This window comes from Leucoraja erinacea, chromosome 1, assembly GCF_028641065.1.
Source record: "Leucoraja erinacea ecotype New England chromosome 1, Leri_hhj_1, whole genome shotgun sequence".
Lineage (NCBI taxonomy): Eukaryota > Metazoa > Chordata > Chondrichthyes > Rajiformes > Rajidae > Leucoraja > Leucoraja erinaceus.
The window spans coordinates 151361552-151385742 of NC_073377.1; the positions used below are offsets into that span (position 1 = coordinate 151361552).

The following is a 24191-nucleotide window of genomic DNA, read 5'->3' on the forward strand; positions in this document are numbered from 1 at the left end:
AATAAACCAACTCTCGTTAGTGAGTTGGATGATCAGCCATGATCATATTGAATGGCGGTGCAGGCTTGAAGGGCCGAATGGCCTACTCCTGCTCCTATTTTCTATGTTTCTATGTTTCTAGTGACTTTGTTAAAGAATGAGAAGAATGAGCAGATATATTTTTCCAAAATTTAAGTTAAAATTAAATTCTCCCTCTCCCTCTCCCTCTCCCTCTCCCTCTCCCATAATTTCTGTTCTCTATCCGTTTCAACTTTTTTGATCCTTTACAATTCTGATCTTATCCTATCAAACACATTCCTTTTGTTCCTTTCACCTCCCCTTTATCCCACAATTTAAAACACCCTTGTTTTCTTACTTTTCCAGTTCTCGTGACGAAACCCTTAACCTGATTAGGAGGGGCGCCAGAGGTTATGGGGAGAAGGTAGGAGAATGGGGTTAGGAGAGATGATTGAATGGCGGAGTAGACTTGATGGGCCAAATGGCCTAGTTCTGTTCCTATCAATTATGAACTAGGAACTTATGAACTCCTTTTTTGCTCTGCATAAATGCTGCTTAACCTGCTGAGTGCTGCCAGCATCTAATGATTTGGTGCAGGTTACCAGTAATTGCAATTTTTGGCTCTGGATACAAAACAGCTATTGCTGAGAAGAATTATTAAAGACAGGTGGGAAAATAGGTAATGTTCTAACATATAATTCACCAACAGGATGGAAAAGTGAAAGTCACTTATCCTGCAATAGCGCACCTTAAACAAACTGACAGGAGGCAGCAAGTTACAACCCGCAGTGAAGCTTGGGAATGCATACAAAGAATAAAGTCACAAATCCGTGTCTACAGAGGCCACATTATGAGCAACTCAATCTCTAGAAGTTACATACCTTAAACATGACCTATATTGGACTTTTCCCAAGAAAGGTATCTTCACTATTATTCACCTATATTTTCAACTTTTCAATTATTTTACATTTCCAAATTTAAACAATCAAAGAATCAGAGGGGCGAAATTGATCATGGTAGAATTTGGGGATCAAAATTGCTTCTGCTCCACGTTTGTTTACTTAAGCAGACATGTAATTTAACCCAAGCAGTCATGGTAAGATTCCGATGAGTCAATGCTAAGTTTTCTTTAAGGCCAATAGATTATTCCTCAAATACGGTGCCCAGAGCTGTTTATAATACTTTGCCTGTTGTCTATCCAGGCCTATATATTCTGTTTCTTTTACAGTAAAGGAAGACATTTTAATAGTTTTTTTGATTATTTTCTGTACCCGAAAATGAGATTTTAATATTCATGCTCCTCCAAACCTTTATGACTATCCATGTCAATGGTACTTTATGGTCACATGTACCTATGTACAGTGAAATTCTTTGTTTTTGCTTACAACCCGGTGAAATCATACAGCAGTCTTCACCTGGGCAGTACACAAAGAGCCGCCACGATCAGCCGGAGATAAAGTTCCAAAAGTTCTTAGTACAGGGTTATCTTCTCGAAGAGGTGAACCAGGCCTGTCGCTGCATGTAACTGCAGGCAGCCTGCTGAGACCCTCTTGGTACCCAGTGGCCCCCTGCCGGACCCTCTTGGTTCTCAGCGGCCCACCGGCAGATGGCTCTCGGTCGATCCCAACGGGTCCCTCTTTGCTCGCAGCGACCCCCCCTCCACTGAGTCCCTCTTTGTTCTCAGCGGCCCATCCATCAGGTTGCCCTCAGTGGTCCGCTGGTCGTTCAGCTCTATGGCGCATCCTTCTTCCACCATGCGGCCCATTGCCAGAGTCTCACTGTTTAGTGATGTACTGATCCAGTCATTTTGATCAAAGAAGATGGCATCAAACATAGCCATAATGAAGACCATTTGCCACACATTTGCCTATCCAATTCATCAATCAGTACATGTTGTTGTAATTTAATGCTTCCTCCATTCTATTTACAAAGATGCCATTTTTTTGGTCCTTAATATGTGGCTTGAAAATACAGAAAAAGCTGCAGTTATTGGAAATCTGATATTAAAGCAGGAAATGTTGGAAAGAGCACGTCAGGCAGCCTTAGTTCTGTGGTAAAGCATGAGAGTCAAGTGAGTTAGATATAGCTAACAGAATCAAGGGATATGGGGAGAAGGCAGGAACGGGGTACTGATTGGGGATGATCTGTCGATCACATTGAATGGCGGTGCTGGCTCAAAGGGCCGAATGGCCGACCTGCACTTATTTTCTATGTTTCTATGTTAAGAGACTCGAGATGCCAGAATCTTGAACAAAAATCAAACTGCTGGATGAACTGTTGGTTATGGTGAGTCAAACCGATTGATCCCGTGCTGTAACCCTATGAATATAGAACTCTATAGGTCAGTGGGTCAGGCAGCATCCGCAGAGGGAAAAGGAGAGATGTTGTTTCGGGTTGGAACCTTACTTCAGACTGATGGAGTAGAGGAGAGATACCAATAGAAAGATATGAGAAGAAGAGATGGGGCAAAAGCTTGCAAGTGATAGATGGATTCATGGGGATATGAAAAAAAAATGAAAATGATGAGTCAGGAGGGGGGGGAGAAGGGTGGAGAAAGAAACCAAGGCTGGAGCCGGAGAAGGTGAAAAGGTGGAATCTGATAAGAAGGGAGGTGGGGAGTGAAATGTAGAACCAGAGGGAGGAAAGCTGGGTAGAAGAGAACAGAGGGGTGGAAAAAGAGCTGGGGCACTCAGGAGGGCAGTGAGAAGAGCAGATGGAGGAAGCGGAGAAGGGGAAAGGAACAGGAGAGTAAAATGTGTACAGCAGAGGCGGAGGAAAAGCTGGGTGGGTGTGAAGGGGGAGGGCAAGAGGAAGTTACCTCAATTTAGAGAATTAATTGTTCATGTCGTTACTTCATAGACTACTCAAGTGGAAAATTAGGTGGCCTTGCTCTGGCAGTGGAGGAGGACAGAAAGAACTATTTAGGAATGGGGAATTAAAATAGTTGGCACAGCACCTGTGTTCACGGAAGCGGTTGCCCAGTCTAGATTTGGTCTCACCAGTGGAGAGGAGACCATGTTTAGAGCACCAAATGCAAGAGATAAGGTTGGAGGAGGTATGTATAAACATCTGTCTCACTAGAAGGGTCCCCGAATAGTGGTGAGAGAGGAGGTGTAAGGACAGATGTTGTATCTCCTACAGTTGAGGGGAAAGTTCCTGGGGAAGGCAAGTTTGTTTTTAGTTTACTTACGTCACTTCCTGTTCAATCATCTCATGGATTTATAAAAACGGCAAATAGTTGTAGCCATTTCCAGGTCACCACTTGTCATATCTAGCCCATTTAGAAAATTGGCCCATTGTCCTTACATTCTGTATCCTGCCTTTCAGAGATTTTCCTTTGTGTGCCAATACCACACTCCTAATTTAATGAGCGTCAAGCTCAGTTAAAAAATGCTCACAAGGGACTTAGATCATAAGATCATAAGACATAGGAGCAGAAATAGGCCATTCAGCCAATCGTCTCTGCTCCACCATTCAATCGTGGCGGATCTATTTTTCCCTCTCAACCCCATTCTTCCGCAAATGTCCCCATAACCTTTGCTCACCTTTCAAACTATGTTTTAAAATACTCAATGATGTGGCCTCCACAGCCATCTGTGGCAATGAATTCCACAGATTTATCGCTCATCAATTGTCTTCTGGAAGTTTCTACAAATACATTCATGAGCATTCCCAAATTCAGTCATATCACTATCTATTAAAAAAATTCAATTATTTTAGCGTTTGCAAACCTTACTCCTACAAAACCCCTGTTGTGTCTAATAATTATTCTTATTTTATGTATAATTTCCCCAGATCACCCGTCACCGTCTTTAAGTAGTAGCGTGACATGGATAGTTACCCAAGCTTGAATCAAATGGATGTGGAAAAAAACACATTTCCTACATTTGAGATCTTAATTCTTTAGATATGCATCCATAATGTCAATTGGCTTGGAATAAACAATTCATTAACATATTAATGCAAAGTGCAATATTTATTGATTATCCCTTAAGGTATAAACTATGACAATACATCAAGACTTGCTTGTAAATTACACTACAATGAATCATAACATGTCTTTGACCATAAATTCCAGTAGATTGTAGTAAAATTCAAACTTCAAATGTTGATAGTATTATGGGTTTAGTTTAGTTTAGAGATACAGCGCGGAAACAGGCCCTTCGGCCCACCGAGTCCGAGACGGCCAGCGATCCCCACACACTAACACTATCCTAGGCACTAGGAGCAAATTACAATTTTTTGCCAAAGCCAATTAACCTACAAACCTTTGGAATGTGGGAGGAAATTGGAGATCCCGGAGAAAACCCACGCAGGTCACAGGGAGAACGTACAAACGCCGTACAGACAGTACCTGTAGTCAGGATCGAACCCGGGTCTCTGGCGCTGTCCCAGCGTTTCAGCACCCTGATATTAAACCTGACTTTTGTTGCTGTCTGTGTGGATTTTGCACATTTTTCATGCGACCATGTCTAGTTAAATGTAGTGTTTGGTGTTTTTTAATAGTATTTTTAAATGTGTAAATGTGGGGGGCGGGAGGGGGAAACTGTTTAAATCTCTTCCCTGTCCGGGAGACCCGACTTTTTCCCTGTCGGGTCTCGGCTGTCGTTGGGGCCTAGCACCGTGGAGCGGCCTCCAGCCTGAACGACCCGGGGGCTCGGGAGACTGCGGAGCTGCGGATCTGCGGACTCACCATCGTCGGGGGTGGCCAGCCTCGGAGCGTGGGGAGCGGCGGTGACTCGCTGCTGCGACTCGACTCCTGGGGCTCGGAGGCTCCAGCAACGCAGCCGCAGGTCCAGTGGACTGTGACATCGGGAGCTCGCGGGTCTGGGAGGAGAGAGAGAGACCGCTTCCCGGAGCTCCCGCAACGCGACTTCTCCAGCCGGTGTCACGGGGTTGGAACAACCCGGACCGGGACAGTACATCACCCGGCGCGGCTTCATGGCCGTGGGACTCACCATCGCCCGTGGGGGTTCCAACCTTGGACTTTCAGACCGGGAGCGGGGCCGTAAATCGCCCCGCGCGGCCTAAAATGGCCGTGGGACTCATCATCGCCCGCCTGGGGCTTGGACATCAGGAGAGAAATTGAGAACAGGGGAGAGAAAAGACTTGCCTTCCATCACAGTGGCTTCACTGTGATGGATGTTTGTGTGAATTTAATTATGTGTATGTCTGTAAGACAGTGTCTTTGTTTGTATGGCTGTGGAAACAACATTTCGTTTGAGTCTCACTGGGGCTCAAATGATAATAAATTTGTATTGTATTGTATTGTATTGTATTGTTTTTTTCTGGGTTCTCTGGTTTCCTTCCATATTCCAAAGATATATGGGTTGGTAAGTCCATGACCCACTGTAAATTGCCCCTTGTTGGTGTTGGTGAGTGGTAGAATCTGTGAGGGAGTTGATAGGAATGTGAGGAGAATAACACATGATTAATATAGGATTGGTTTAAATGGGTGCTTGATACAGCATGCATTTGATGGGCTAAAGGATTTGTTTCTGTGCCATGCAACCCTATTTCTCTGTCTGGGAATGAATATATTTTTACAGTGGGGTGGAAGGTGTGGTGATGTTGGCAGGTATTAAATGTTTTGTTTAGCATCAACAGATTTGAGTAAAGGAACAGGGAGGTTCTACTGCAGTTGCACATGTTCTTGGTGTGACCACACCTTGAGTATTGCGTACAGTTTTGGTCTCCAAATCTGAAGAAGGACATTATTGCCATAGAGGGAGTGCAGAGAAGGTTCACCAGACTGATTCCTGGGATGTAAGGACTTTCATATGAAGAAAGACTGGATAGACTTGGCTTGTACACACTAGAATTTAGGAGATTTGAGGGGGGATCTTATAGAAACTTACAAAATTCTTAAGGGGTTGGACAGGCTAGATGCAGGAAGATTGTTCCCGATGTTGGGGAAGTCCAGGACAAGGAGTCACAGCTTAAGGATAGAGGGGAAATCCTTTAGGACCGAGATGAGAAAAACATTTTTCACACAGAGAGTGGTGAATCTCTGGAACTCTCTGCCACAGAAGGTAGTTGAGGCCAGATCATTGGCTATATTTAAGAGGGAGTTAGATGTGGAACTTGTGGCTAAAGGGATCAGGGGGTATGGAGAGAAGGCAGGTACGGGATACTGAGTTGGATGATCAGCCATGATCATATTGAATGGCGGTGCAGGCTCGACAGGCCGAATGTGAGGTTGTGTAACCTAAGGGGGATTTAGCAGTTTCAATGTAATTTGGCTGATGTTGCCATTGCATGTGTTGACAATCTAGAAATCTGAAAATAATAAGTGGTAAATCAATAGTTTAAAACGGGAATATTATCAGGCAATTCCACCTAATTTCATTAATGCACAGAAAAAAACATTTTTTTGCAAATACCTGTTTCAAATTTTCTTTCAAAACAAAACAAGAATTTAGTTTAGTTTAGTTTAGTTTAGTTCAGAGATACACTTTGAAACATGTCCTTTGACCCCCCCTAGTCTATGCCAACCAATGATCACCCATACCTCTCTCCTATCATACACACATTCTATCCTACACACTAGGGGCAATTTAAAGAAGCCAATTAAACTGGAAACTGGAGAAAACCCACGTGGTCACGAGGAGAAAGTACAAACTCCATACAGCCAACACCCATAGTCAGTATTGAACCATTCTGTTTGTAGTTTGTTTGTTTGTTTTTTTGCTCAAAGTCCGCGAGCATTGCCACTTTTCATTTCACTGCACATCTCGTATGTGTATGCGACGAATAAACTTGACTTGACTTGAACCCAGATATCTGGCGCTGTAAAGGCAGCAACTCCCTGTTGTGCCGCTCTAAAGTTATTTAGAATATTCTATTATTGCCCATATTTTTAGCACACAGTTAAAATTCAGTGGAGGTGTTGTTTAGATTCAAATTAGTCCGTTAAACCTTTATTTGGATTGGGTTCATTAATATTCTTCTTATTTACCCATTACTAAATCTAAACTGGCCTACTTTCTAACATTTGTTACAGAAATTAGATCTAGCATAGAGAGAGTCTGGAGTCATGACTGATTAAAATTGTCATCTGCATCAGGAATGGAACAATTACACTCTTGCTGCAACTTTACATGAACACTACAACACAAGAAAATATAAAATAATATAATGCATTTTCTGTAACAATATGTGCTCAGACCATAATAATGCAAACCAAGTTCCATAGTCCAACCTCAGCAAAGTCCACCCTAGAAATTGTTGCCGTATAATTGTGATTAGGGTTGTGCAGGTTGCAGGGTTATGTCGATCGCAAAAAACAGTTCTTTTCATGGAAATTTCAAGTTTAGCATAGTTTGAGAAAGCAAATTAGCTCAGTCTGAAGTATATTGTTTATCTGGAATGTATTGAAAGTAGCTTTTTGTGATAAAATGGCTCAGAACCAACAAAGAGCAGGCCAGATCAGATGCAGTCACATAGCACGGTCAGGACTTGATTGTACACTCATGGTCTGTGAATGTTTATGTGATAGAGATCAAAATGTCGGATTGAATATTTGAAAGGGAAACAGGAAACAGCTGCTGATATTCTAATTTTGGTTAAGTCTGACTTCAGAGAGTGTCCATGGTAAACTGAGCAGATGTGTAAATAGGTAAAATGATAGCGAGTTAGTAGAACATTTTCAAAATGAAATTTAAGGTGAGAAAAAATAATAATTTTGTTCCTAAGGAACAAACATTCTACTTAAAAAAAAAATATAGGGTCTTAATAATTTAAGACTAAATGAAAAAAGAAGCACTAATGCAAAATTAAATATGGATTTTGGTAGCTGAAGAAATATAATGTAGCTGAAGAGATATAATGAAGTTATATGTAGTTGTCAATAGGGGTTATAGCCAATAAGTGCCGATATTGCCAGTGACAAACACAACTCATAAATAAATCATTCATTTCTTAAACTACCAGTATTAAGTTTAGATATGATTGTGTTCCAGCCTACAGTTGTATTTCCGTCCAACACACACCATGTCGTTCATGAATGACAGATAATCTGTGAAGATCACCAGCTTCGTTGTTCCCATCCCCACAAACCCAAGAAAGCAGCAGTTTTTCTGGGAAGTGACAATAGACAATAGACAATAGGTGCAGCACCTTCGAGCCAACACCGCGATTCAATGTGATCATGGCTGATCATCCCCAATCAGTACCCCGTTCCTGCCTTCTCCCCATATCCCCTGACTCCGCTAAGTGGATACATACTGTAATGTAAAGACTGTGTTAAATGAAAATAATAATGAAAATCTAGCTTTCAATTACCTACCACAACTGACTGATTGCAAAGAAATCGATGGGAGCACAGGAAAGGAATATAAGAGACTCACCTACATGATATAAATTACCATGAGGGAGAAATAGTTTATGGAAGAAGACCATATCCAATGTATAGTTGAGACAGCAAGGGCTACCGGAAATAGGACAAGTCAATGTTTATGCCGCTAGGGTGCAAACTGCCAAGCGGAATATGAGGTGCTGCTCACTCTGGCCATGGAGGAGGCCCAGGACAGAAAGGTCGGATACGGAATGGGAGGGGTAATTGAAGTGCTGAGCCACCGGGAGATCAGGTTGGTTAATGCGGACCGAGCGGAGGTGTTCGGCAAAACGATCGCCAAGCCTACGCTTGGTCTCACCGATGTAGATCAGCTGACATCTAGAGCAACGGATGCAATAGATGAGGTTGGAGGAGATACAGGTGAACCTCTGTCGCACCTGGAATGACTGCTTGGGTCCTTGAATGGAGTTGAAGGGGGAGGTAAAGTGGCAAGTGTTACATCTCTTGCGGTTGCAAGGGAAAGTGCCCGGGGAGGGGGTGGTATGGGAGGGAAGGGAAGAATTGACAAGGGAGTTGCGGAGGGAGCGGTCTTTGCAGAAAGCAGACATGGGGGGTGATGGGAAGATGTGGCGAGTGGTGGGGTCACGTTGGAGGTGGCGGAAATGACGGAGGACTATTTGTTGTATGTGACGGCTGGTGGGGTGAAAGGTGAGGACTAGGGGGACTCTGCCCTTGTTACGAGTAGGGGATGGGGAGAGAGAGCAGTGTTACAGGGTATGGAAGAGACCCTGGTGCGAGCCTCATCTATAGTTCCGATGCCCTGGTGTGGAACGCCTCATCCTGGGAGCAGATGTGGTGTAGACGGAGGAATTGGGAGTAGGGGATGGAGTCCTTACAGGAAGCAGGGTGGGAAGAAATGTAGTCTAGATAACCATGGGAGTCAGTGGGTTTATAGTGGATGTCGGAATTGGGAGTAGGGGAGAAGAACAGAAGATTTAGTTATGAGTTTTGATTAACTTTTATTCCCCATAATTGCAATAAAGAAATGTATGTGATGTTTTATATTTATGCATGTTTATTTAAATATGTAAATAACATTGCAGGAGATTACTTCCTGCTACTTAATATATGCTCAGCTGTGGAACTTTAGGGCAGAGTATTAGTTGGAATGTGAAGTTGTGTCATTTAGCACTGCATGCTCTGAATACTTGAACAGAAGTGTATTACATGAACACTATGCATTTTCCTAAACACAATAAAATGGATGTACCAACATTAGGTCTAATCTAAAAAATTTTAATTGCATGTTTCCAGCATGAAAATAAATTGCTGAAAATTAAGAAAGAAACTAAAATATACTGCATAATGAAAAGGGATCATTGGATGTCCCTCAGTTGTTATCCGGAATTAAGATAAATGGTCAATATATATAGCACAAAGCTCTCCGCGCAAAGACCCAGTGGGCAACGTAGCCAGAAGCATAAAGACTTGACAGACAATGGCCTGTGGGGGGAAGCCACCAAGCCGGCCCCTGCTTGTCCTCTGAAGTCCAGAGACTGGAGAGGAAGGAGCCTGTGATGATGGGTACGGGGAGCAAGGCTGGTAGGAGAGGGAACCGCGGTCTTGCATTCCGCACCCTCGAGGTGGACTGCGGAAGGCACCCCAGGGGAATGAAGGTGCATGAGCGAGGAGAGGGACATTGGTTTGCTGGACGATCCGAATGTCCAAGGAAGAGAACGGCTGAAGGCTCGTCAACAGCCTGGGCCTCGCCTGGATCAAGCGCCACTCATAAGACATACAGTAGAGCGGATTTTAAAATGGCACCAGAACCTGGCTCCTCTTGCTGGACGTCCTGTGGATGTTCCTTCATCTGCTATTGCTTTTTTGGAGCTGCTGGCTCTCGCTTTTTAGCAGGAATCCCACTGAGAATCGACTGTGCAAGAAAATAACCTTTGACCCAGGAAAGCTTGTTTAGCTCAAGATAACAACAGAAGTGCAATGTGACCTGCTACATCAGTCAATATGCCCTTGAGGAAGAATAACTCCCATGTTTTTAACTTAGGGAATAGTTTAGTTTAGTTTATTGCCACATATACCAAGGTACAGTGAAAAGCTAACCTGTCAGCAGAAAGACAGCATGATTACAATTGAACAGTGAACACTCAGTGTTAAACATGATGGCAAATCCTGTGGCTGATGTCCATGCTTGGTCTTCAAATGAGGGAAAATCTTTGTACATTCATACAATTTAAGTTGCAGAACTCAACAAGAATGTGGTGTTCATTCAGTGTTCACGTGTCAAATCCTTAGGACTTTATCCCAACTTTAAGATTTCTGCATGCGCTGGTTGTGTGGTCAATAGAGGTATTGATTTTGGCCCAACTCTGCAATGTTGTACCATTGCACACCATGACTAGCATTTCCTGTACATAAAAATCAAGTTTATGCTCATGCAAATATGCAGATACCAAACAATGTGGCGGAATTAACTAATGTCATCCATGTCCATTTCTGGAGAATATGCAAATTAACCTCTGGAAACTCCATCCTCATCGCCATCATTTGAGGTATTACTGATTTATTGGGAAAAGTACTAATAGGTGGCTTATTACCTTTCATATATTCTCAACAAAACAGTACGTTTTCTGTGCCATATAAGAAAAAGGGCCATATGGAAATTTTCTGTGCCATATGGAAATTTTAAGAAGTTGTCAATGAGTATGTTAGATGCAAAGTTTTTCACAATAACAAGACATTTGATTTTCAGGATGCTTGCCTTTATTAACTGGATTTCTGGGAGGAAACATGACATGTGTTTCCTTCACAAGGTCAGCCTTGGAGACAAGATGCTCCAGTAATCCAACTAGACCAAGCATAGAGGAAATTCCAAAATAGCGACTCATAGTGGGATCAGAGGATTAAAGGGAATGCTGACATGCTTGTATGATTAACTCAGATGCTTTAGTCAAGAACAGTATTAGGAATCACCCAATCTATGCAATTTCACAAGACTGAAGGCCAGTGATCTCTCGGGATCGGTCACAGATCTTGGCATTGCTTGTTTGGGTCTGTTCCAGATGGAATCATAAGGAGAACATTCAGAGTCTGCGACCTTCTACTCAGCCCCTGTGGCAGTGAACACCAAGTGTGATACATGGACATTAGGCCTGTGGATAAAGGCAGCTATGGAAACACACAGGAAGAATGTGATACAGGCAATGAGTAGGTAGGAGTGATTGGCAGCTACTTGGTCCAGCCATGCCCAGCCAATGAACCAGAATGGGTTTATGATCTGAGTAAAATACTAAGAGCTGGAGGAACTTCGTGGGTCAGGCATCATCTAAGGAGGGAATGAACAAGCAATACTTTGGGTTAGGACCCTTCTGGGTTTTTGATCTACTCCAGAAGATCTTCTGCTAAAAATGTGAGCTGGGTTAAAAGGAGTCATGTTACCATCACAAATTGGATCAAAAATCAATTTTCTAAATGACTACAATCAATCAAAATGTGTCCTCTTTAGACCCAATCCCAATCTTACTCTGAACTACCATTCTTTGCACACTGCGAGCTTATTCATCCCTATTAAGCCACAATTATCAATTTTTTTTAATTGAAATTGCCAGAACAAAATGAACAACGTAACATCTGTTCAATTTCACCCAAATGATATAGGTAATGAATACTGAAGTGAACTCAGTTGGCTTTGGGAGTGCACAATGATTACATCGCCTGTAGTGGTATTGCCATTCTTGCATTTTACAAAAGCCATTCCACACCTCAGGATATAATTTTAACATTAGCAGAAATTTACGGGTATGATATGGGACATTAGTTGTCACATGTCACCGAGATACAGTGTCATTTATTTTTTTTATCACAAGATATCACTTTATATAAGCACATCTTAGATAAGCATCTCAGATACAGTACAGGTGTATAGCTGTGGTATACTGAGACAATCAGCAGAGTCGCCAGTTTGCGACATTTTCAAGTCCCATTTGTTGCTACTGTGGGATTCTTGACCTGACCATGAAGGCCTGTTGTCCTGGTAGCGTTACAGGCATACTCGTATAAACAACATATAACTTTTTCAACTTTTTATGTATTCCAAGTGAAAGTCTCCAATCATTTTTGCGCAATGTAAAAAGAATGACAGTAGTGTTTTTGTTCTGAACTTACAATCAGTGTGCCCAAGACACTGAATCAGAATATCTATGCAAAGTTGGTGAGAAAATAATTGGCGGGGGTCATAGTTCACCCTTTCGCATCTAGCCTCTTTCTTCGTATCAGTTTTAATTGTGTGCCAAGTTTGGGGGGGGAAAAGGCAAACTTTGGAATTTAATACATGTGATTCCTCAGTGATAACATATTATCTTATGGAGAAGAGATGGAGAGCAGAGGAATTGCAACTCTTGGAATACAAGAAACACAAAGAAAGTGGAGAACAAATAAAGCTGCAGCTGCTGGAATTTGAATCTAAATCAGAAATTCTGGAAGAACCAGCCAGTCAAGCAGCATCTGTGGACAGACAAACCAGTCAGCGACCCTTCCTTAGAATGAAGTGACATCTGATCTTCTTGTTGCGTATGGCATGCACAGCCTAGTTGTCGAACAACTTGTTCTATTTGATCTTATTTGATTATGCACGCCGGGTTGATTGCATTTGTCGAAACAGAGTGGACCACGTGAAGGTTACAATCTCCCACCCCACATATGATAACCAAACAACATTAGAAAATTAGAAATAGAGGCAGGAGTAACTTGTGAATAATACTGCAATGGAAAAGATAATAGTTGATCTCCCTCAATACTTCCTACCAATTCCCTCTACCCTTTGATTTCCCTGGATTCCAAAAATCAATGACTCTCAGCTTTAAATATACTCAACAACTGAACAGCCATAATCTTCAATGTAACAACATGTAGGCAATTACAACAGTTGAAAATCCCAAAGATTTAACATGATAAAACTCTCTCAGCAGACCTATTTTCCCTCTGGGATAAATAAAACGGTGGTGTATCGTGAAGACAAACTGTTACTTCTCCAATGGGCCTGTCCCACTTAAGGGGACTTTTTCGGCGACTGCCGGAACCCGTCATAGGTCGTTGCAGGTCACCAAAAATTTTCAACATGTTGAAAATCCAGCGGTGACCAGAACAAGGTACGACACTTTGGGCGACTACTCACGACCATACAGGCTTCATCCCGCGACATGTCACCGGGGTGTCGCCTGTATGGTCGTGAGTCGTCTCCTCGGTTGCCCAAAGAGTCGTAGTGTCTTTCTGGTCGCCGCTGGATTTTCAACATGTTGAAAATTTTCGGCAACCTGCAACGTCCTATGACGGGTGTTGGCAGTCGCCGAAAAGGCGCGTATGTGGGACATGCCCATAAGTGTCCTATTTCCATACTTTAAAAATTGACTTCATTTGCCAACAACTGATTGACAAACTGGCGTATACTTACTACTCTCAAACCCTCCTTCTTGAATTCAATGTACTTTTCTAATTTGCTGATACTGTTCCAGAATATTGGAAACATTAGGATATTGCAACCAATTGATCACAAACCTTGAAAGTAACATCACAGGCAGATAGGATGGACAAAAAGGCTTTTGGTACTTTGGGCTTCATCTCAATACAGAGTATAGAAGTGGAAGGTCACGTTACAGTTAAATAAAACATTGGTGACGCCATAATTAGAGGATTGTCTTCAGTTTTGATCACCAGATGGTGTGAAGCTGGAAAGGATGTCAATCTTGAATACATTCCATAAACCCTTCTGATGGACGTGAGCCAACTCATAGAAACATAGAAACATAGAAAATAGGTGCAGGATAGGCCATTCGGCCCTTTGAGCCAGTACCGCCATTCAATATGATCATGGCTGATCATCCAACATCATTACCCCTTTCCTGCTTTTTCACCATGTCCCTTGATTCTGCTAGCCCTAAGAGCTAAATCTAACTCTCTCTTGACTCCATTTGTTCAGGCTATGTAAAAAATAATTTCCTATGTTACGAGCAAGTGTTATCTTTCCATTAATACACTGGCCATTGGTATATATTTTTTTTCTGTACAGCACTTTGGTCAACTTTGGTTGTTTTTTAAAGTGCTTAACAAATAAAGTTGGATTGGATAGCAATGGTTAAGAACCTGCAAACTATTCATTCATATTTACATATGAACAAAAGAAAAAACAAGTAGGAGTTTTCATATAGACCCTCGAGCCAATTCTGCCATTCAATACCATCGCAGCTGAGCTGATATCTCAAGTTCATCTTTGTACCTAATGGCCATATCCTCCTGTTCATTTAGTGTCAACAAATTTGTAATTCACAGCCATGAATATAATCAATAGTTAAACATTCATAGCCCCTTTCCTATCTCCACCCTGAAACATTATATATCTATTAAATGTCCCAGACACTTCCTTCATTGTTATCACAGTTTTCCACTTCTACTTCCTGTTCCACTGAGCCAATTCCTGACCAATGTCAAAATATTTCATTACAGCAAGTAGTGCTTAAAAGATCTGTGCAAAGGAAGTGTGTGTGTGTGTTTGTATTAATTTATATTTTAGGGTTAGGTTTGGATTTAGGTTTAGCTTAAGATTAAGATTTATTATTGTCATGTGTGCTGAGGTAGAGTAAAAAACATTATATCCAAGCAGATCAGATATACCATACATACGTACAATTGTCAAATCCACATGCAATAGAGCAAGGTGCAGAATTGAGTGCAGCACAGAGTGCAGAATTGGGTCTGTGAACATCACTGAAAGCCTAATCTTTATTGCCTGCGTTAATTATCCTGAACGAAGTAGCTTGGCGGCGGTAGGCGGCACGACTCCCGTCAGCAGCGGCCTCTGCAGCCCGTCCGCGTTTTTATTATTTTTTGTCTATGTTTCTATGTATAGTTTTGTTATTTTTTGTTGGGGTGTGTGTGTGGGGGGGTGGGGGGTGGGGGGTGGGGTGGGAGGGAGGGGGTAACTTTTAAATCTCTCCCTGCACGGGAGACCCCGACCTTTTCTTGTCGGGTCTCCGTTGTCGTTGGGGCTGCAACGAGGAGCGGCCTCCAGCAGGAGAAGACCGGGGACTCTGGTGCCGACGACTCACCTCACCGTCGCGGAGCTGGCCGAGTCCAGAGCGGGTGGAGCGGTGGTGGAGCGCTGCTGCTGCTGCGGCCCGACCTCCGGAGATTCGGAGGCTGCAATTGCGGGTCTGGCGGACGGCGGCACCGGGAGCCCGCGGGTCCCTGGAGGGAGACCGCTTTTCAGGGCTCCTGCAACGGCGACTTCTCCCACCCGAGTTGCGGGGTTGAAGAGCTTCTGGAGCGGGGCCTTACAACACCGCCCTGCGCGGCTTGGAATGGCCACGGGACTCTGCGAGCGCACGCCGGGGGCTCTAACATCAAGACCCGGTGTGCGAACTCGCACCACCCGGCGTGGCTTTAATGACCGCGGGACAATGCCATCGCCACCGGGGGCTTTGACTTTGACTCTGACATCGGGGGGGGGGGGGAGAGCAGTGGAGAGATAAGTTTTTTTTTGGCCTTCCATCACAGCGATTTGATGGATGTTTATGTAAATTATGTTGTGTCTCGGGTCTATTTGTTTGTAATGTATGGCTGCAGAAACGGCATTTCGTTTGGACCTCAAGGGGTCCAAATGACAATTAAATTGAATCTTGAATCTTGAATCTTGAATCTTGAATTGCTGTGTAACTTCAGAGTCCATGTAAGGCCAGCAGGTTTCCTCCCCAGAAGCATAATATTGAACAAAATGAATGTACAAAAATCCACTTGTTTTGTGGTCATCATTACTAAAGGCAGTTGTTCTCTTCAAAAAATATATTCCAGATTAGTAACTACAACTCTCACAGATAGAATTTGAATTCAAGTCTCCAAAAGATGAATACAAACTCATGGTACCAACTGCGCTATCATTATATCTCTTGTAGGCAAGCAGCTGACTTTAGCAGTTCACTGTTGACTAGACATTCTGAGCCTATCTCAATGGATATTTATTTATTGTCACATTACATAGTGAACATTACATAGTGAAATTCATTTTGCATATAATGCTGGCAACGCCATATTTGACGCCATTTCATCAAGTTCACATTCACGTCCCCGGCCAAGCGTGGCCGTGCTGTCTTCTGCTGCTGCTCCACAGCTGTAGGACGGGTCCAGACCACGTGCTGGGCATCTTGGATCGGCGCCTGGTCCAGCCGAGCCCCAGGCTGTTGCACACACTTGGTCTGCTTACTGACCCTCAGTCCAACTACTTCCTCTCTGGGTGGGCAAACCGGACCTTCAGGTGGGTTCGCAGTCAATGATCCGCAGCAGGCAGGCATGCTCGGCCCTCCGGCCGGGTTCCAGTCTGCCGCGGACGAAGAGTCTGGAATTCCGGGTGGGTCCTTGGTCTCGGGGCCCACAACTCCTCGGGATACTCCCGCCACGCATGCGGCTCCTGACATGTGAGGTACAATGTGTACCCCAAACCAAGCCAACATGTGACCACCCCATTGGGCCCTTTGTAGTGATATGGTCTTTTGGAACACATAAGGTCATAAGGAATAGGAATAGAATTAGGCCATTCGGCCCATCAAGGCTATTCCGCTATTCAATCATGTCTGATCTATATTTCTCTCCTAACCCCATTCTCCTGCCTTCTCCCCATAAACTCTGGCACCTGTACTTCTGAAGAAGGGTTTCGGCCCGAAATGTTGCCTATTTCCTTGAGTCTGAAGAAGGGTTTCGGCCCGAAACGTTGCCTATTTCCTTCGCTCCATAGATGCTGCTGCACCCGCTGAGTTTCTCCAGCTTTTTTGTGTAACCTTGCCTATTTCCTTGTCTGAAGAAGGGTTTCGGCCCGAAACTTTGCCTATTTCCTTCACTCCATAGATGCTGCCTCACCCGCTGAGCTTCTCCAGCACTTTTGTTTACCCTGTACTAATGAAGAATCTATCCATCTCTGCCATAAAAAAATATCCACTGACTTGGCCTCCACAGCCTCTGTGGCCAAGAATTCCACAGATTCACCACCCTCTGACTAAAGAAATTTCTCCACATCTTCCTAAAAGAATGTCCTTTTGTTATGAGGCTATGACCTCTAGTTCTAGACTGTCCCACTAATGGAAACATCCTCTCCACATCCACATTATCCATGTACTCAAAGAAAAGATGGTCCACAGTTAATGCATAAAAAGGTAAAAGATAAATTCCAAAATAATGTAATTTTTCCAAAATGATGTGGCTGCATTTTGCAGCTTTGTGTGCAGAATGTTTGATTTTTTTTAATGCATTCATCATTCTGCAATTATTGGAAGTCAGACAATTGGTGACAAATCAGTGCGTCCCACACATGTGCGAAGGCAGCAAGAAATAGCAGAGCTAAAAGCAACTGGCCCAAGGTCACATTTTCATCTTCTCTCTCGTAATGAACCAGTTAAGTAAACTCCCATTGGGGCATACAATATAAATGTCAATTTCACATGCTGCAACTCACTTTTCATGCCATACTTCTTCTGTAAATCCTTTATAACATAAATCATTACAGCATCAAGTAGGAAGGCCAGGGTTGGTGAGTCTTCATATGAAAGATATATTATGAGCAATAGAGATATATTGCTCATGTTGTATGACATGAAAGCAGGCCCTTCAGCCCAACTTGCCCCGCTGACCAACATGCCCCATCTACACTATTCCCACCTGCCCTTGATTGACTCTCTAAACCTATCCTATCCATGTACCTGTCCAAATGTTTCTTAAATGGTATAATAGTACCTGCCTCAACCACCTCCTCTGGCAGCTCGGTCCATATATCCACACACTTTGTATAAAAATGTTTTAAAGTTACCACTCAGGTTCCTATTAAATCTTCCCCCCCTCACCTTAAACCTATGTCCTCAGGTTCTCGATTCCCCTACTTTTGGCAAAAGATTTTATGCATTTACCCTATTTATTTCTCTCATGATGTTATATACCTTGATAAGATCGCCCCACATCCGCCTGTGCTCCAAGGAATAAAGTCCTAGTCTGCTCAACCTCTCCCTGTGGCTCAGGCCCTCGAGTCCTGAAAACACCCTCGTAAATCTTCTCTTCACCCTTTACAGCTTGACAACATCGCTCCTATAACATGGTGACCAAAACTATTTTGGCAACCTTTAGGTTCCATGTTTTACAAGATTACCATGTAGCTGTCGTCGAGGACAGCTATATTAACATATCCTCCTAGAATTGCATTATACCAACCATTATCTTTTTCCTTATATTATTTTTAAAATATCTGCAGAATTTTCATCGCTGTCCCTCAGCTCAGATATTCATTATGAGTTTGCTTGAGGACGATCTTCCCGGTGACATTTGGAAGTGGTTATCTGAATGCGCTGCCTTGTTCCGTTCTGCTTTAAAGTATCCCAACTGTTTTCCATGCCGCTTAAAGTATTTGTTAGAAAGTCTAGATTGAAGAACTTGGAGCTGTTGTCCTTGTCAGGACGGAGGGTTCTCAATTAGTTCTCTAATCTTTTGCTTTTAGATTTATCGGGGAGTTGATATTCAGAAAATAAATGCTTTGATCCAAGAACAGGAAACCTCACATTGCACTTATTAGCCATAACGGAAGAATTACTGACTCTCAATCGCTCTTTGCATAGAAACAGTACCATCTCTTTACAGTGAGCTACTGACTATTATATTAAATTTATTTCACGATCTTCATTCTTTGCATTAAACATCATCTGCTCTGCTGACTACAGGCTTACAATAAGGGTGCTAACCAATTAATAACATCTCCATGACCAGCTTAGATTTGCCAAGTGGACAAAGATGTGTGAAGTAACCTATTCCAGTTTCAACATATTCCTAGAAAATCCACCAAAGTTCATCTCACATGTTCAAGGCTATTGTGATAAGTTAGTTCTTATCAACTGGTACTAAAGCGATCTACTTAACAAGTGGAAACATATTTTTACAGTACTTATGAAGACAAATGCTTCTCTTGCACACCAATAATTAGGGCAGGAACAGCACACTTCAGGAACAATGAGGTGATGTAAACAAATAATGTGTTATGACTCAAATGACTGATATAAGAACTGTTAAGGGGAGAAGGTTGGTGAGTATATAATATGAAGTACTTGCTACGTTAAGAGACCTGCTGGAAAACATACAGGAAATGTAAAGGTACATTGAGTAACACGCTTCTGGATTTGAACTCAAGGAACGCCCTACTTCTTTGTGAGACATGTTTGGATTAGGCACATTAATTCCTGAAGTTTACACTGGATCCAACTTAAATGGAATTTTATGATAGAGCAGTTTATTATCCTGACTCGGCACATTTCTAGTAAGATCATTTACAGTCATATAGTCATAGAGCAACTTGCTCATGCCAACCAAAATGCCCCATCTACACTAGACCCACCAGAAGATAGACACAAAAAGCCTGAGTAACATGCAGCATCTCTGGACAGAAGGATTGGGTGATGTTTTGGGCCTTCAGACTGATGGAGTCCTCGTTTGGCCCATGTCCCTCTAACACTTTATTTTCTATGCACCGGTTCGAATGTCTGTTTAATCTGCACAAATAGTTTATATCCTTTCACTAATTTCAACTACATATTTCTTTATGGTCGATTATGGTCTTACCATCCTGTTTATGTGAACTCAACTTGGTAGATGGGCTGACGCTGTTGTTTTACTTGAAGCTGCATTTTTACTGCTACTTCCATCATGGCAATTATGATTCTTCTGCTCAACTCTATAGGATAAATTGGGTTGCGGATACCTCAAATATACTTTAAATCTTCTCTATGTCAGGAGTTCTGCAATTATATAATTTGTGTTAGTGTGGATGTGGTGGTGTTCTGAACAGCAAGAAGCAGGCTAAGTGATATTTCATGCTGAATTTGGAATAACCCTGACACACCTGAGGCTATTCTGACTGACTGGTCGCCTGTTGCATTTTAAGCTGGAACTTTATGAAGGAGTGAGTGCAGGTGTAAACACTCTTCCCTCCAATAAAGTAGGTCAACTGTAGATTAAAACAGAGGCCTATTGTTGGTAGAGTTAATGTCTGAAAGTCAGAAAATCAGAACTTTGGATCCTTCTCAGGATATAGAATAAATTGGAACAAAAGTGAAATTATGTCGATAAAACCAAAAGACTCAACACATCTCCGGAAATTTCCCTTTAAAATAGCTACAGAAAAATTCAAATATTTGGGAATTGAAATTACTAGAAATTACCAGGATATGTTTAAAGCCAATTATAATCCCTTACTCAAGAAATTAAATAATTTGATTAAATTCTGGAAAACACTTCCGATGTCCTTAATAGGCAGAATAAATACTATAAAAATGATTTTCTTACCACAAATCCTGTACCTGTTTCAATCAATATCTATATATCTCCCAAAAAAGTTTTTCAAAAAATTGGACTCAGACATTACAAATTTTATATGGGATTATAAATCCCATAGAATCCCATAGAATACAAATAGCACACCTTAATAAACGAAAAGAGTTGGGGGGTCTAGCAGTAAATATTAAAAATATGATTCATCTGCTGGACTATTCTGCCCAGCAGGCGGACTGGATGGTAATGGAAAAAGGGGACTGCTCCCCGAGTAATATAGGAGCGACTATCCTCTCACCAATAAATTTGAATAATAAAAATTATAATAAAAATCCAATTATACATAACACAATTAGAACATGGAAACAAATAAAACAGAATTTAAAATTAAGAAACCTATCTCTTTTAATACCAATAGTTAATAATCCATCGTTTAAACCATCAATCATAGACAAATCATTTATACAATGGGAAAGAATGGGAATCAAAACGCTCGAAGATCTGTATGAATTGGGAACATTACTATCATTTCAACAACTACAACTGAAATATAATTTGAAAAATAACCAATATTTTAAATATCTTCAAATTCGTGATTATCTGAAAAAACACACAAAAGACTATCATAATATGCCTTCCGACTTACTGGATGAAGCAATGAAGACAAAGGCAGAATCAGCTAATCTAATATCGTACCTATATAATATCATTTTTAAACATAGAAATACCCACAACAAGTGGAAACATATTAGAAGAGATTGGGACAAAGAATTAGCTATAAAAATTTCAAAAGAGAGCTGGGATAATCATTTACTACAGGTGCATAATGTTTATGACTCACATACGACATACTGTCATCAATTCAAAACATTACATAGATTATATTATTCAAAAACTAAATAAAACATAAAATCTTCCTAATGTTTTGAGTAATCTGTGATAAATGCCTGTGTCAAGAAGCTACCATAGCGCACTCTTTTTTTTTTTGTACAAAAATCCAAAAATTCTGGTATGAAATATTTGATATAATTTTTCAAAATTAATCAAAATAAACTGGTACCAAACCCAGAATGGATTATTTTTGGAATATCGGAAGGTAACCCTGAACTAAACGTGTTTCAGAAGAATTTACTCAATTATGGGCTAATAATGGGAAAAAAAACTTATACTTAAATTCTGGAAAAATGCGCCCGCACCAACAATAAAAATGTGGACATCAGATATGTTTGAAACATTACATCTGGAAGAGATGAGATTCCTCTTAGCAGGTAAAGCAGACCAATTCCAAAAGACGTGGTCTATGTTTCTGGACCTATTACAAGTATGAGGTGCAATAGTAATTTTTAAAAATAAATAAATAAATAAATGGTATCAGGACCTGGTAACGGGAGGTAAAACAACAAAAACAGACTTGGTTGGTAGTCCCCTTTCTGCGGAGTTTAATGTTATAATAGAGCGATTGTTCCTATTTTCTTTTTCTTTCTTTTCTAGGGTCTACTTTCTCACATTACTTCCTTCTCTAACTTCTTTTCTAAGGGGCTTTCTTTTCCCAACACTCTTGCACTTCACGACTCTTGCGCACTTTCTTTACTTTCTTTACTTCTATCTTTTTCTTAAAGCTCAAAAAAAAAATGAAGCGGTACAAAAAATGTATTAAGATATATGTGTTGGGTAGTATTGTAATTTACCGTACTTCTAATAAAAAAAAAATTTAAAAAATAAATAAATAAAAAATCAGAAATTAAAGATAGACACAAAATGCTGGAGTAACTCAGCGGGTCAGGCAGCATCTCTGGAGAAAATAAATAGTTGACGTTTCAGGTCAGAGACCCTTCTTCAGACTGAGGGTCAGGGGAGAATGAAACTAGGGGGGAGAGTGCAGTGGAGAGATAAGTTTTTTTTTGGCCTTCCATCACAGCTATGTGATGGATGTTTATGTAAAATGTAAATTATGTTGTGTCTGGGGTCTATTTGTGTGTAATGTATGGCTGCAGAAATGGCATTTCATTTGGACCTCCAGGGGTCCAAATGACAATTAAATAGACTATTGACTATTGACTATTGATAGAGATATGAAAACATACAGAACCAGATCAGAAATTAACTCTTTCAATTAACTTATGCACATAAATCCACTTGATGTATGTTCAGCCTTGTGCTTGATGTGTTTCACTTCAACCCTTCTCATACAGTGCCCTCCATAATGTTTGTAACAAGGACCCTTCATTTATTTATTTGCCTCTGTACTCCACAATTTGAGATTTGTAATAGAAAAATATCACATGTGGTTAACATGCACATTGTCAGATTTTATTGAAGGATATTTTTATACATTTTGGTCCCACCATGTAGAAATTACAGCTGTGTTTATATATAGTCCCCCCATTTCAGGACACCATAATGTTTGGGCCACATGGCTTCTCAGGCATTTGTAATTGTTCGGGTGTGTTTAATTGCCTCCTTAATGCAGGTATAAGTGAGCTCTCAGCACCTAGTCTTTCCTTCAGTCTTTCCATCACCTTTGGAAAAGTTTATTGCTGTTTATCAACATGACGACCAAAGTTGTGCCAATGAAAGTTAAAGAAGCCATTATGAGACTGAGAAACAAGAATAAAACTGTTCGAGACATCAGCCAAACCCTTAGGCTTACCAAAATCAACTTAGTGGAGCATTATTAAGCACTAGTAAGCTTACTAATCGCAAAGGGACTGGCAGGCCAAGGAAGACCTCCACAGCTGATGACAGAAGAATTCTCTCATTAATAAAGAAAAATCCCCAAACAACTGTCCGACAGATCAGAAACACTCTTCAGGGGTCAGTTGTGGATTTGTCAATGACCACTGTCCGCAAAAGAGTTCATGACAAAAAAATCCAGAGGCTACACTGCAAGATGCAAAGCACTGGTTAGCCGCAAAAATAGGATGGCCAGATTACAGTTTGCCAAGAAGTGTACCACTGTTCCACTTGGCGATTTTTTCGGCGACTGCCAGCATCATTGAATGACATATCAGGTCACCAAAAAATACACGGCGTGATAACGTATGACGCGGCGTGATGACGTATGATGCGGCGGTGACACGGCGTGATGACGTATGACGCGCTGTGTTTTTTTCAAGTGTCGCGACATTTTTTTTTGTTGCTGCTGGATTTTGAACATTTCAAAATCTTTTGGCAACACTGATATGACGCCAGCAAAATCGCCAAGTGGGACAGCCCCTTTAAAAGAACAACCACAGTTCTGGAAAAATGGTCTTGTGGACAGATGAGACGAAGATTAACTTACATCAGAGTGATGGTAAGACCAAAATATGGAGAGAAGAAACTGCCCAAGATCCTAAGCATACCACCTCATCCGTGAAACACGGTGGTGGGGGTGTTATGGCCTGGGCATGTATGGCTGCTGAAGGTACTGGCTCACTTATCTTCATTGATGATACAACTGCTGATGATAGTAGAAAAATGAATTCTGAAGTGTATAGACACATCCTGTCTAATCAAGTTCAAACAAATGCCTCAAAATTGATTGGCTGGCAGTTCATTC

The 24191-nt window shown here is 41.6% G+C and overlaps 1 protein-coding gene across 1 annotated transcript in view; it reads right to left on the reverse strand.

Moving 5' to 3' along the window:
• gask1b (golgi associated kinase 1B) overlaps positions 1-24191 on the reverse strand; it is a 54559-nt gene that overhangs the window by 16192 nt on the left and 14176 nt on the right. The gene's annotated exons all lie outside the window — the stretch shown is intronic.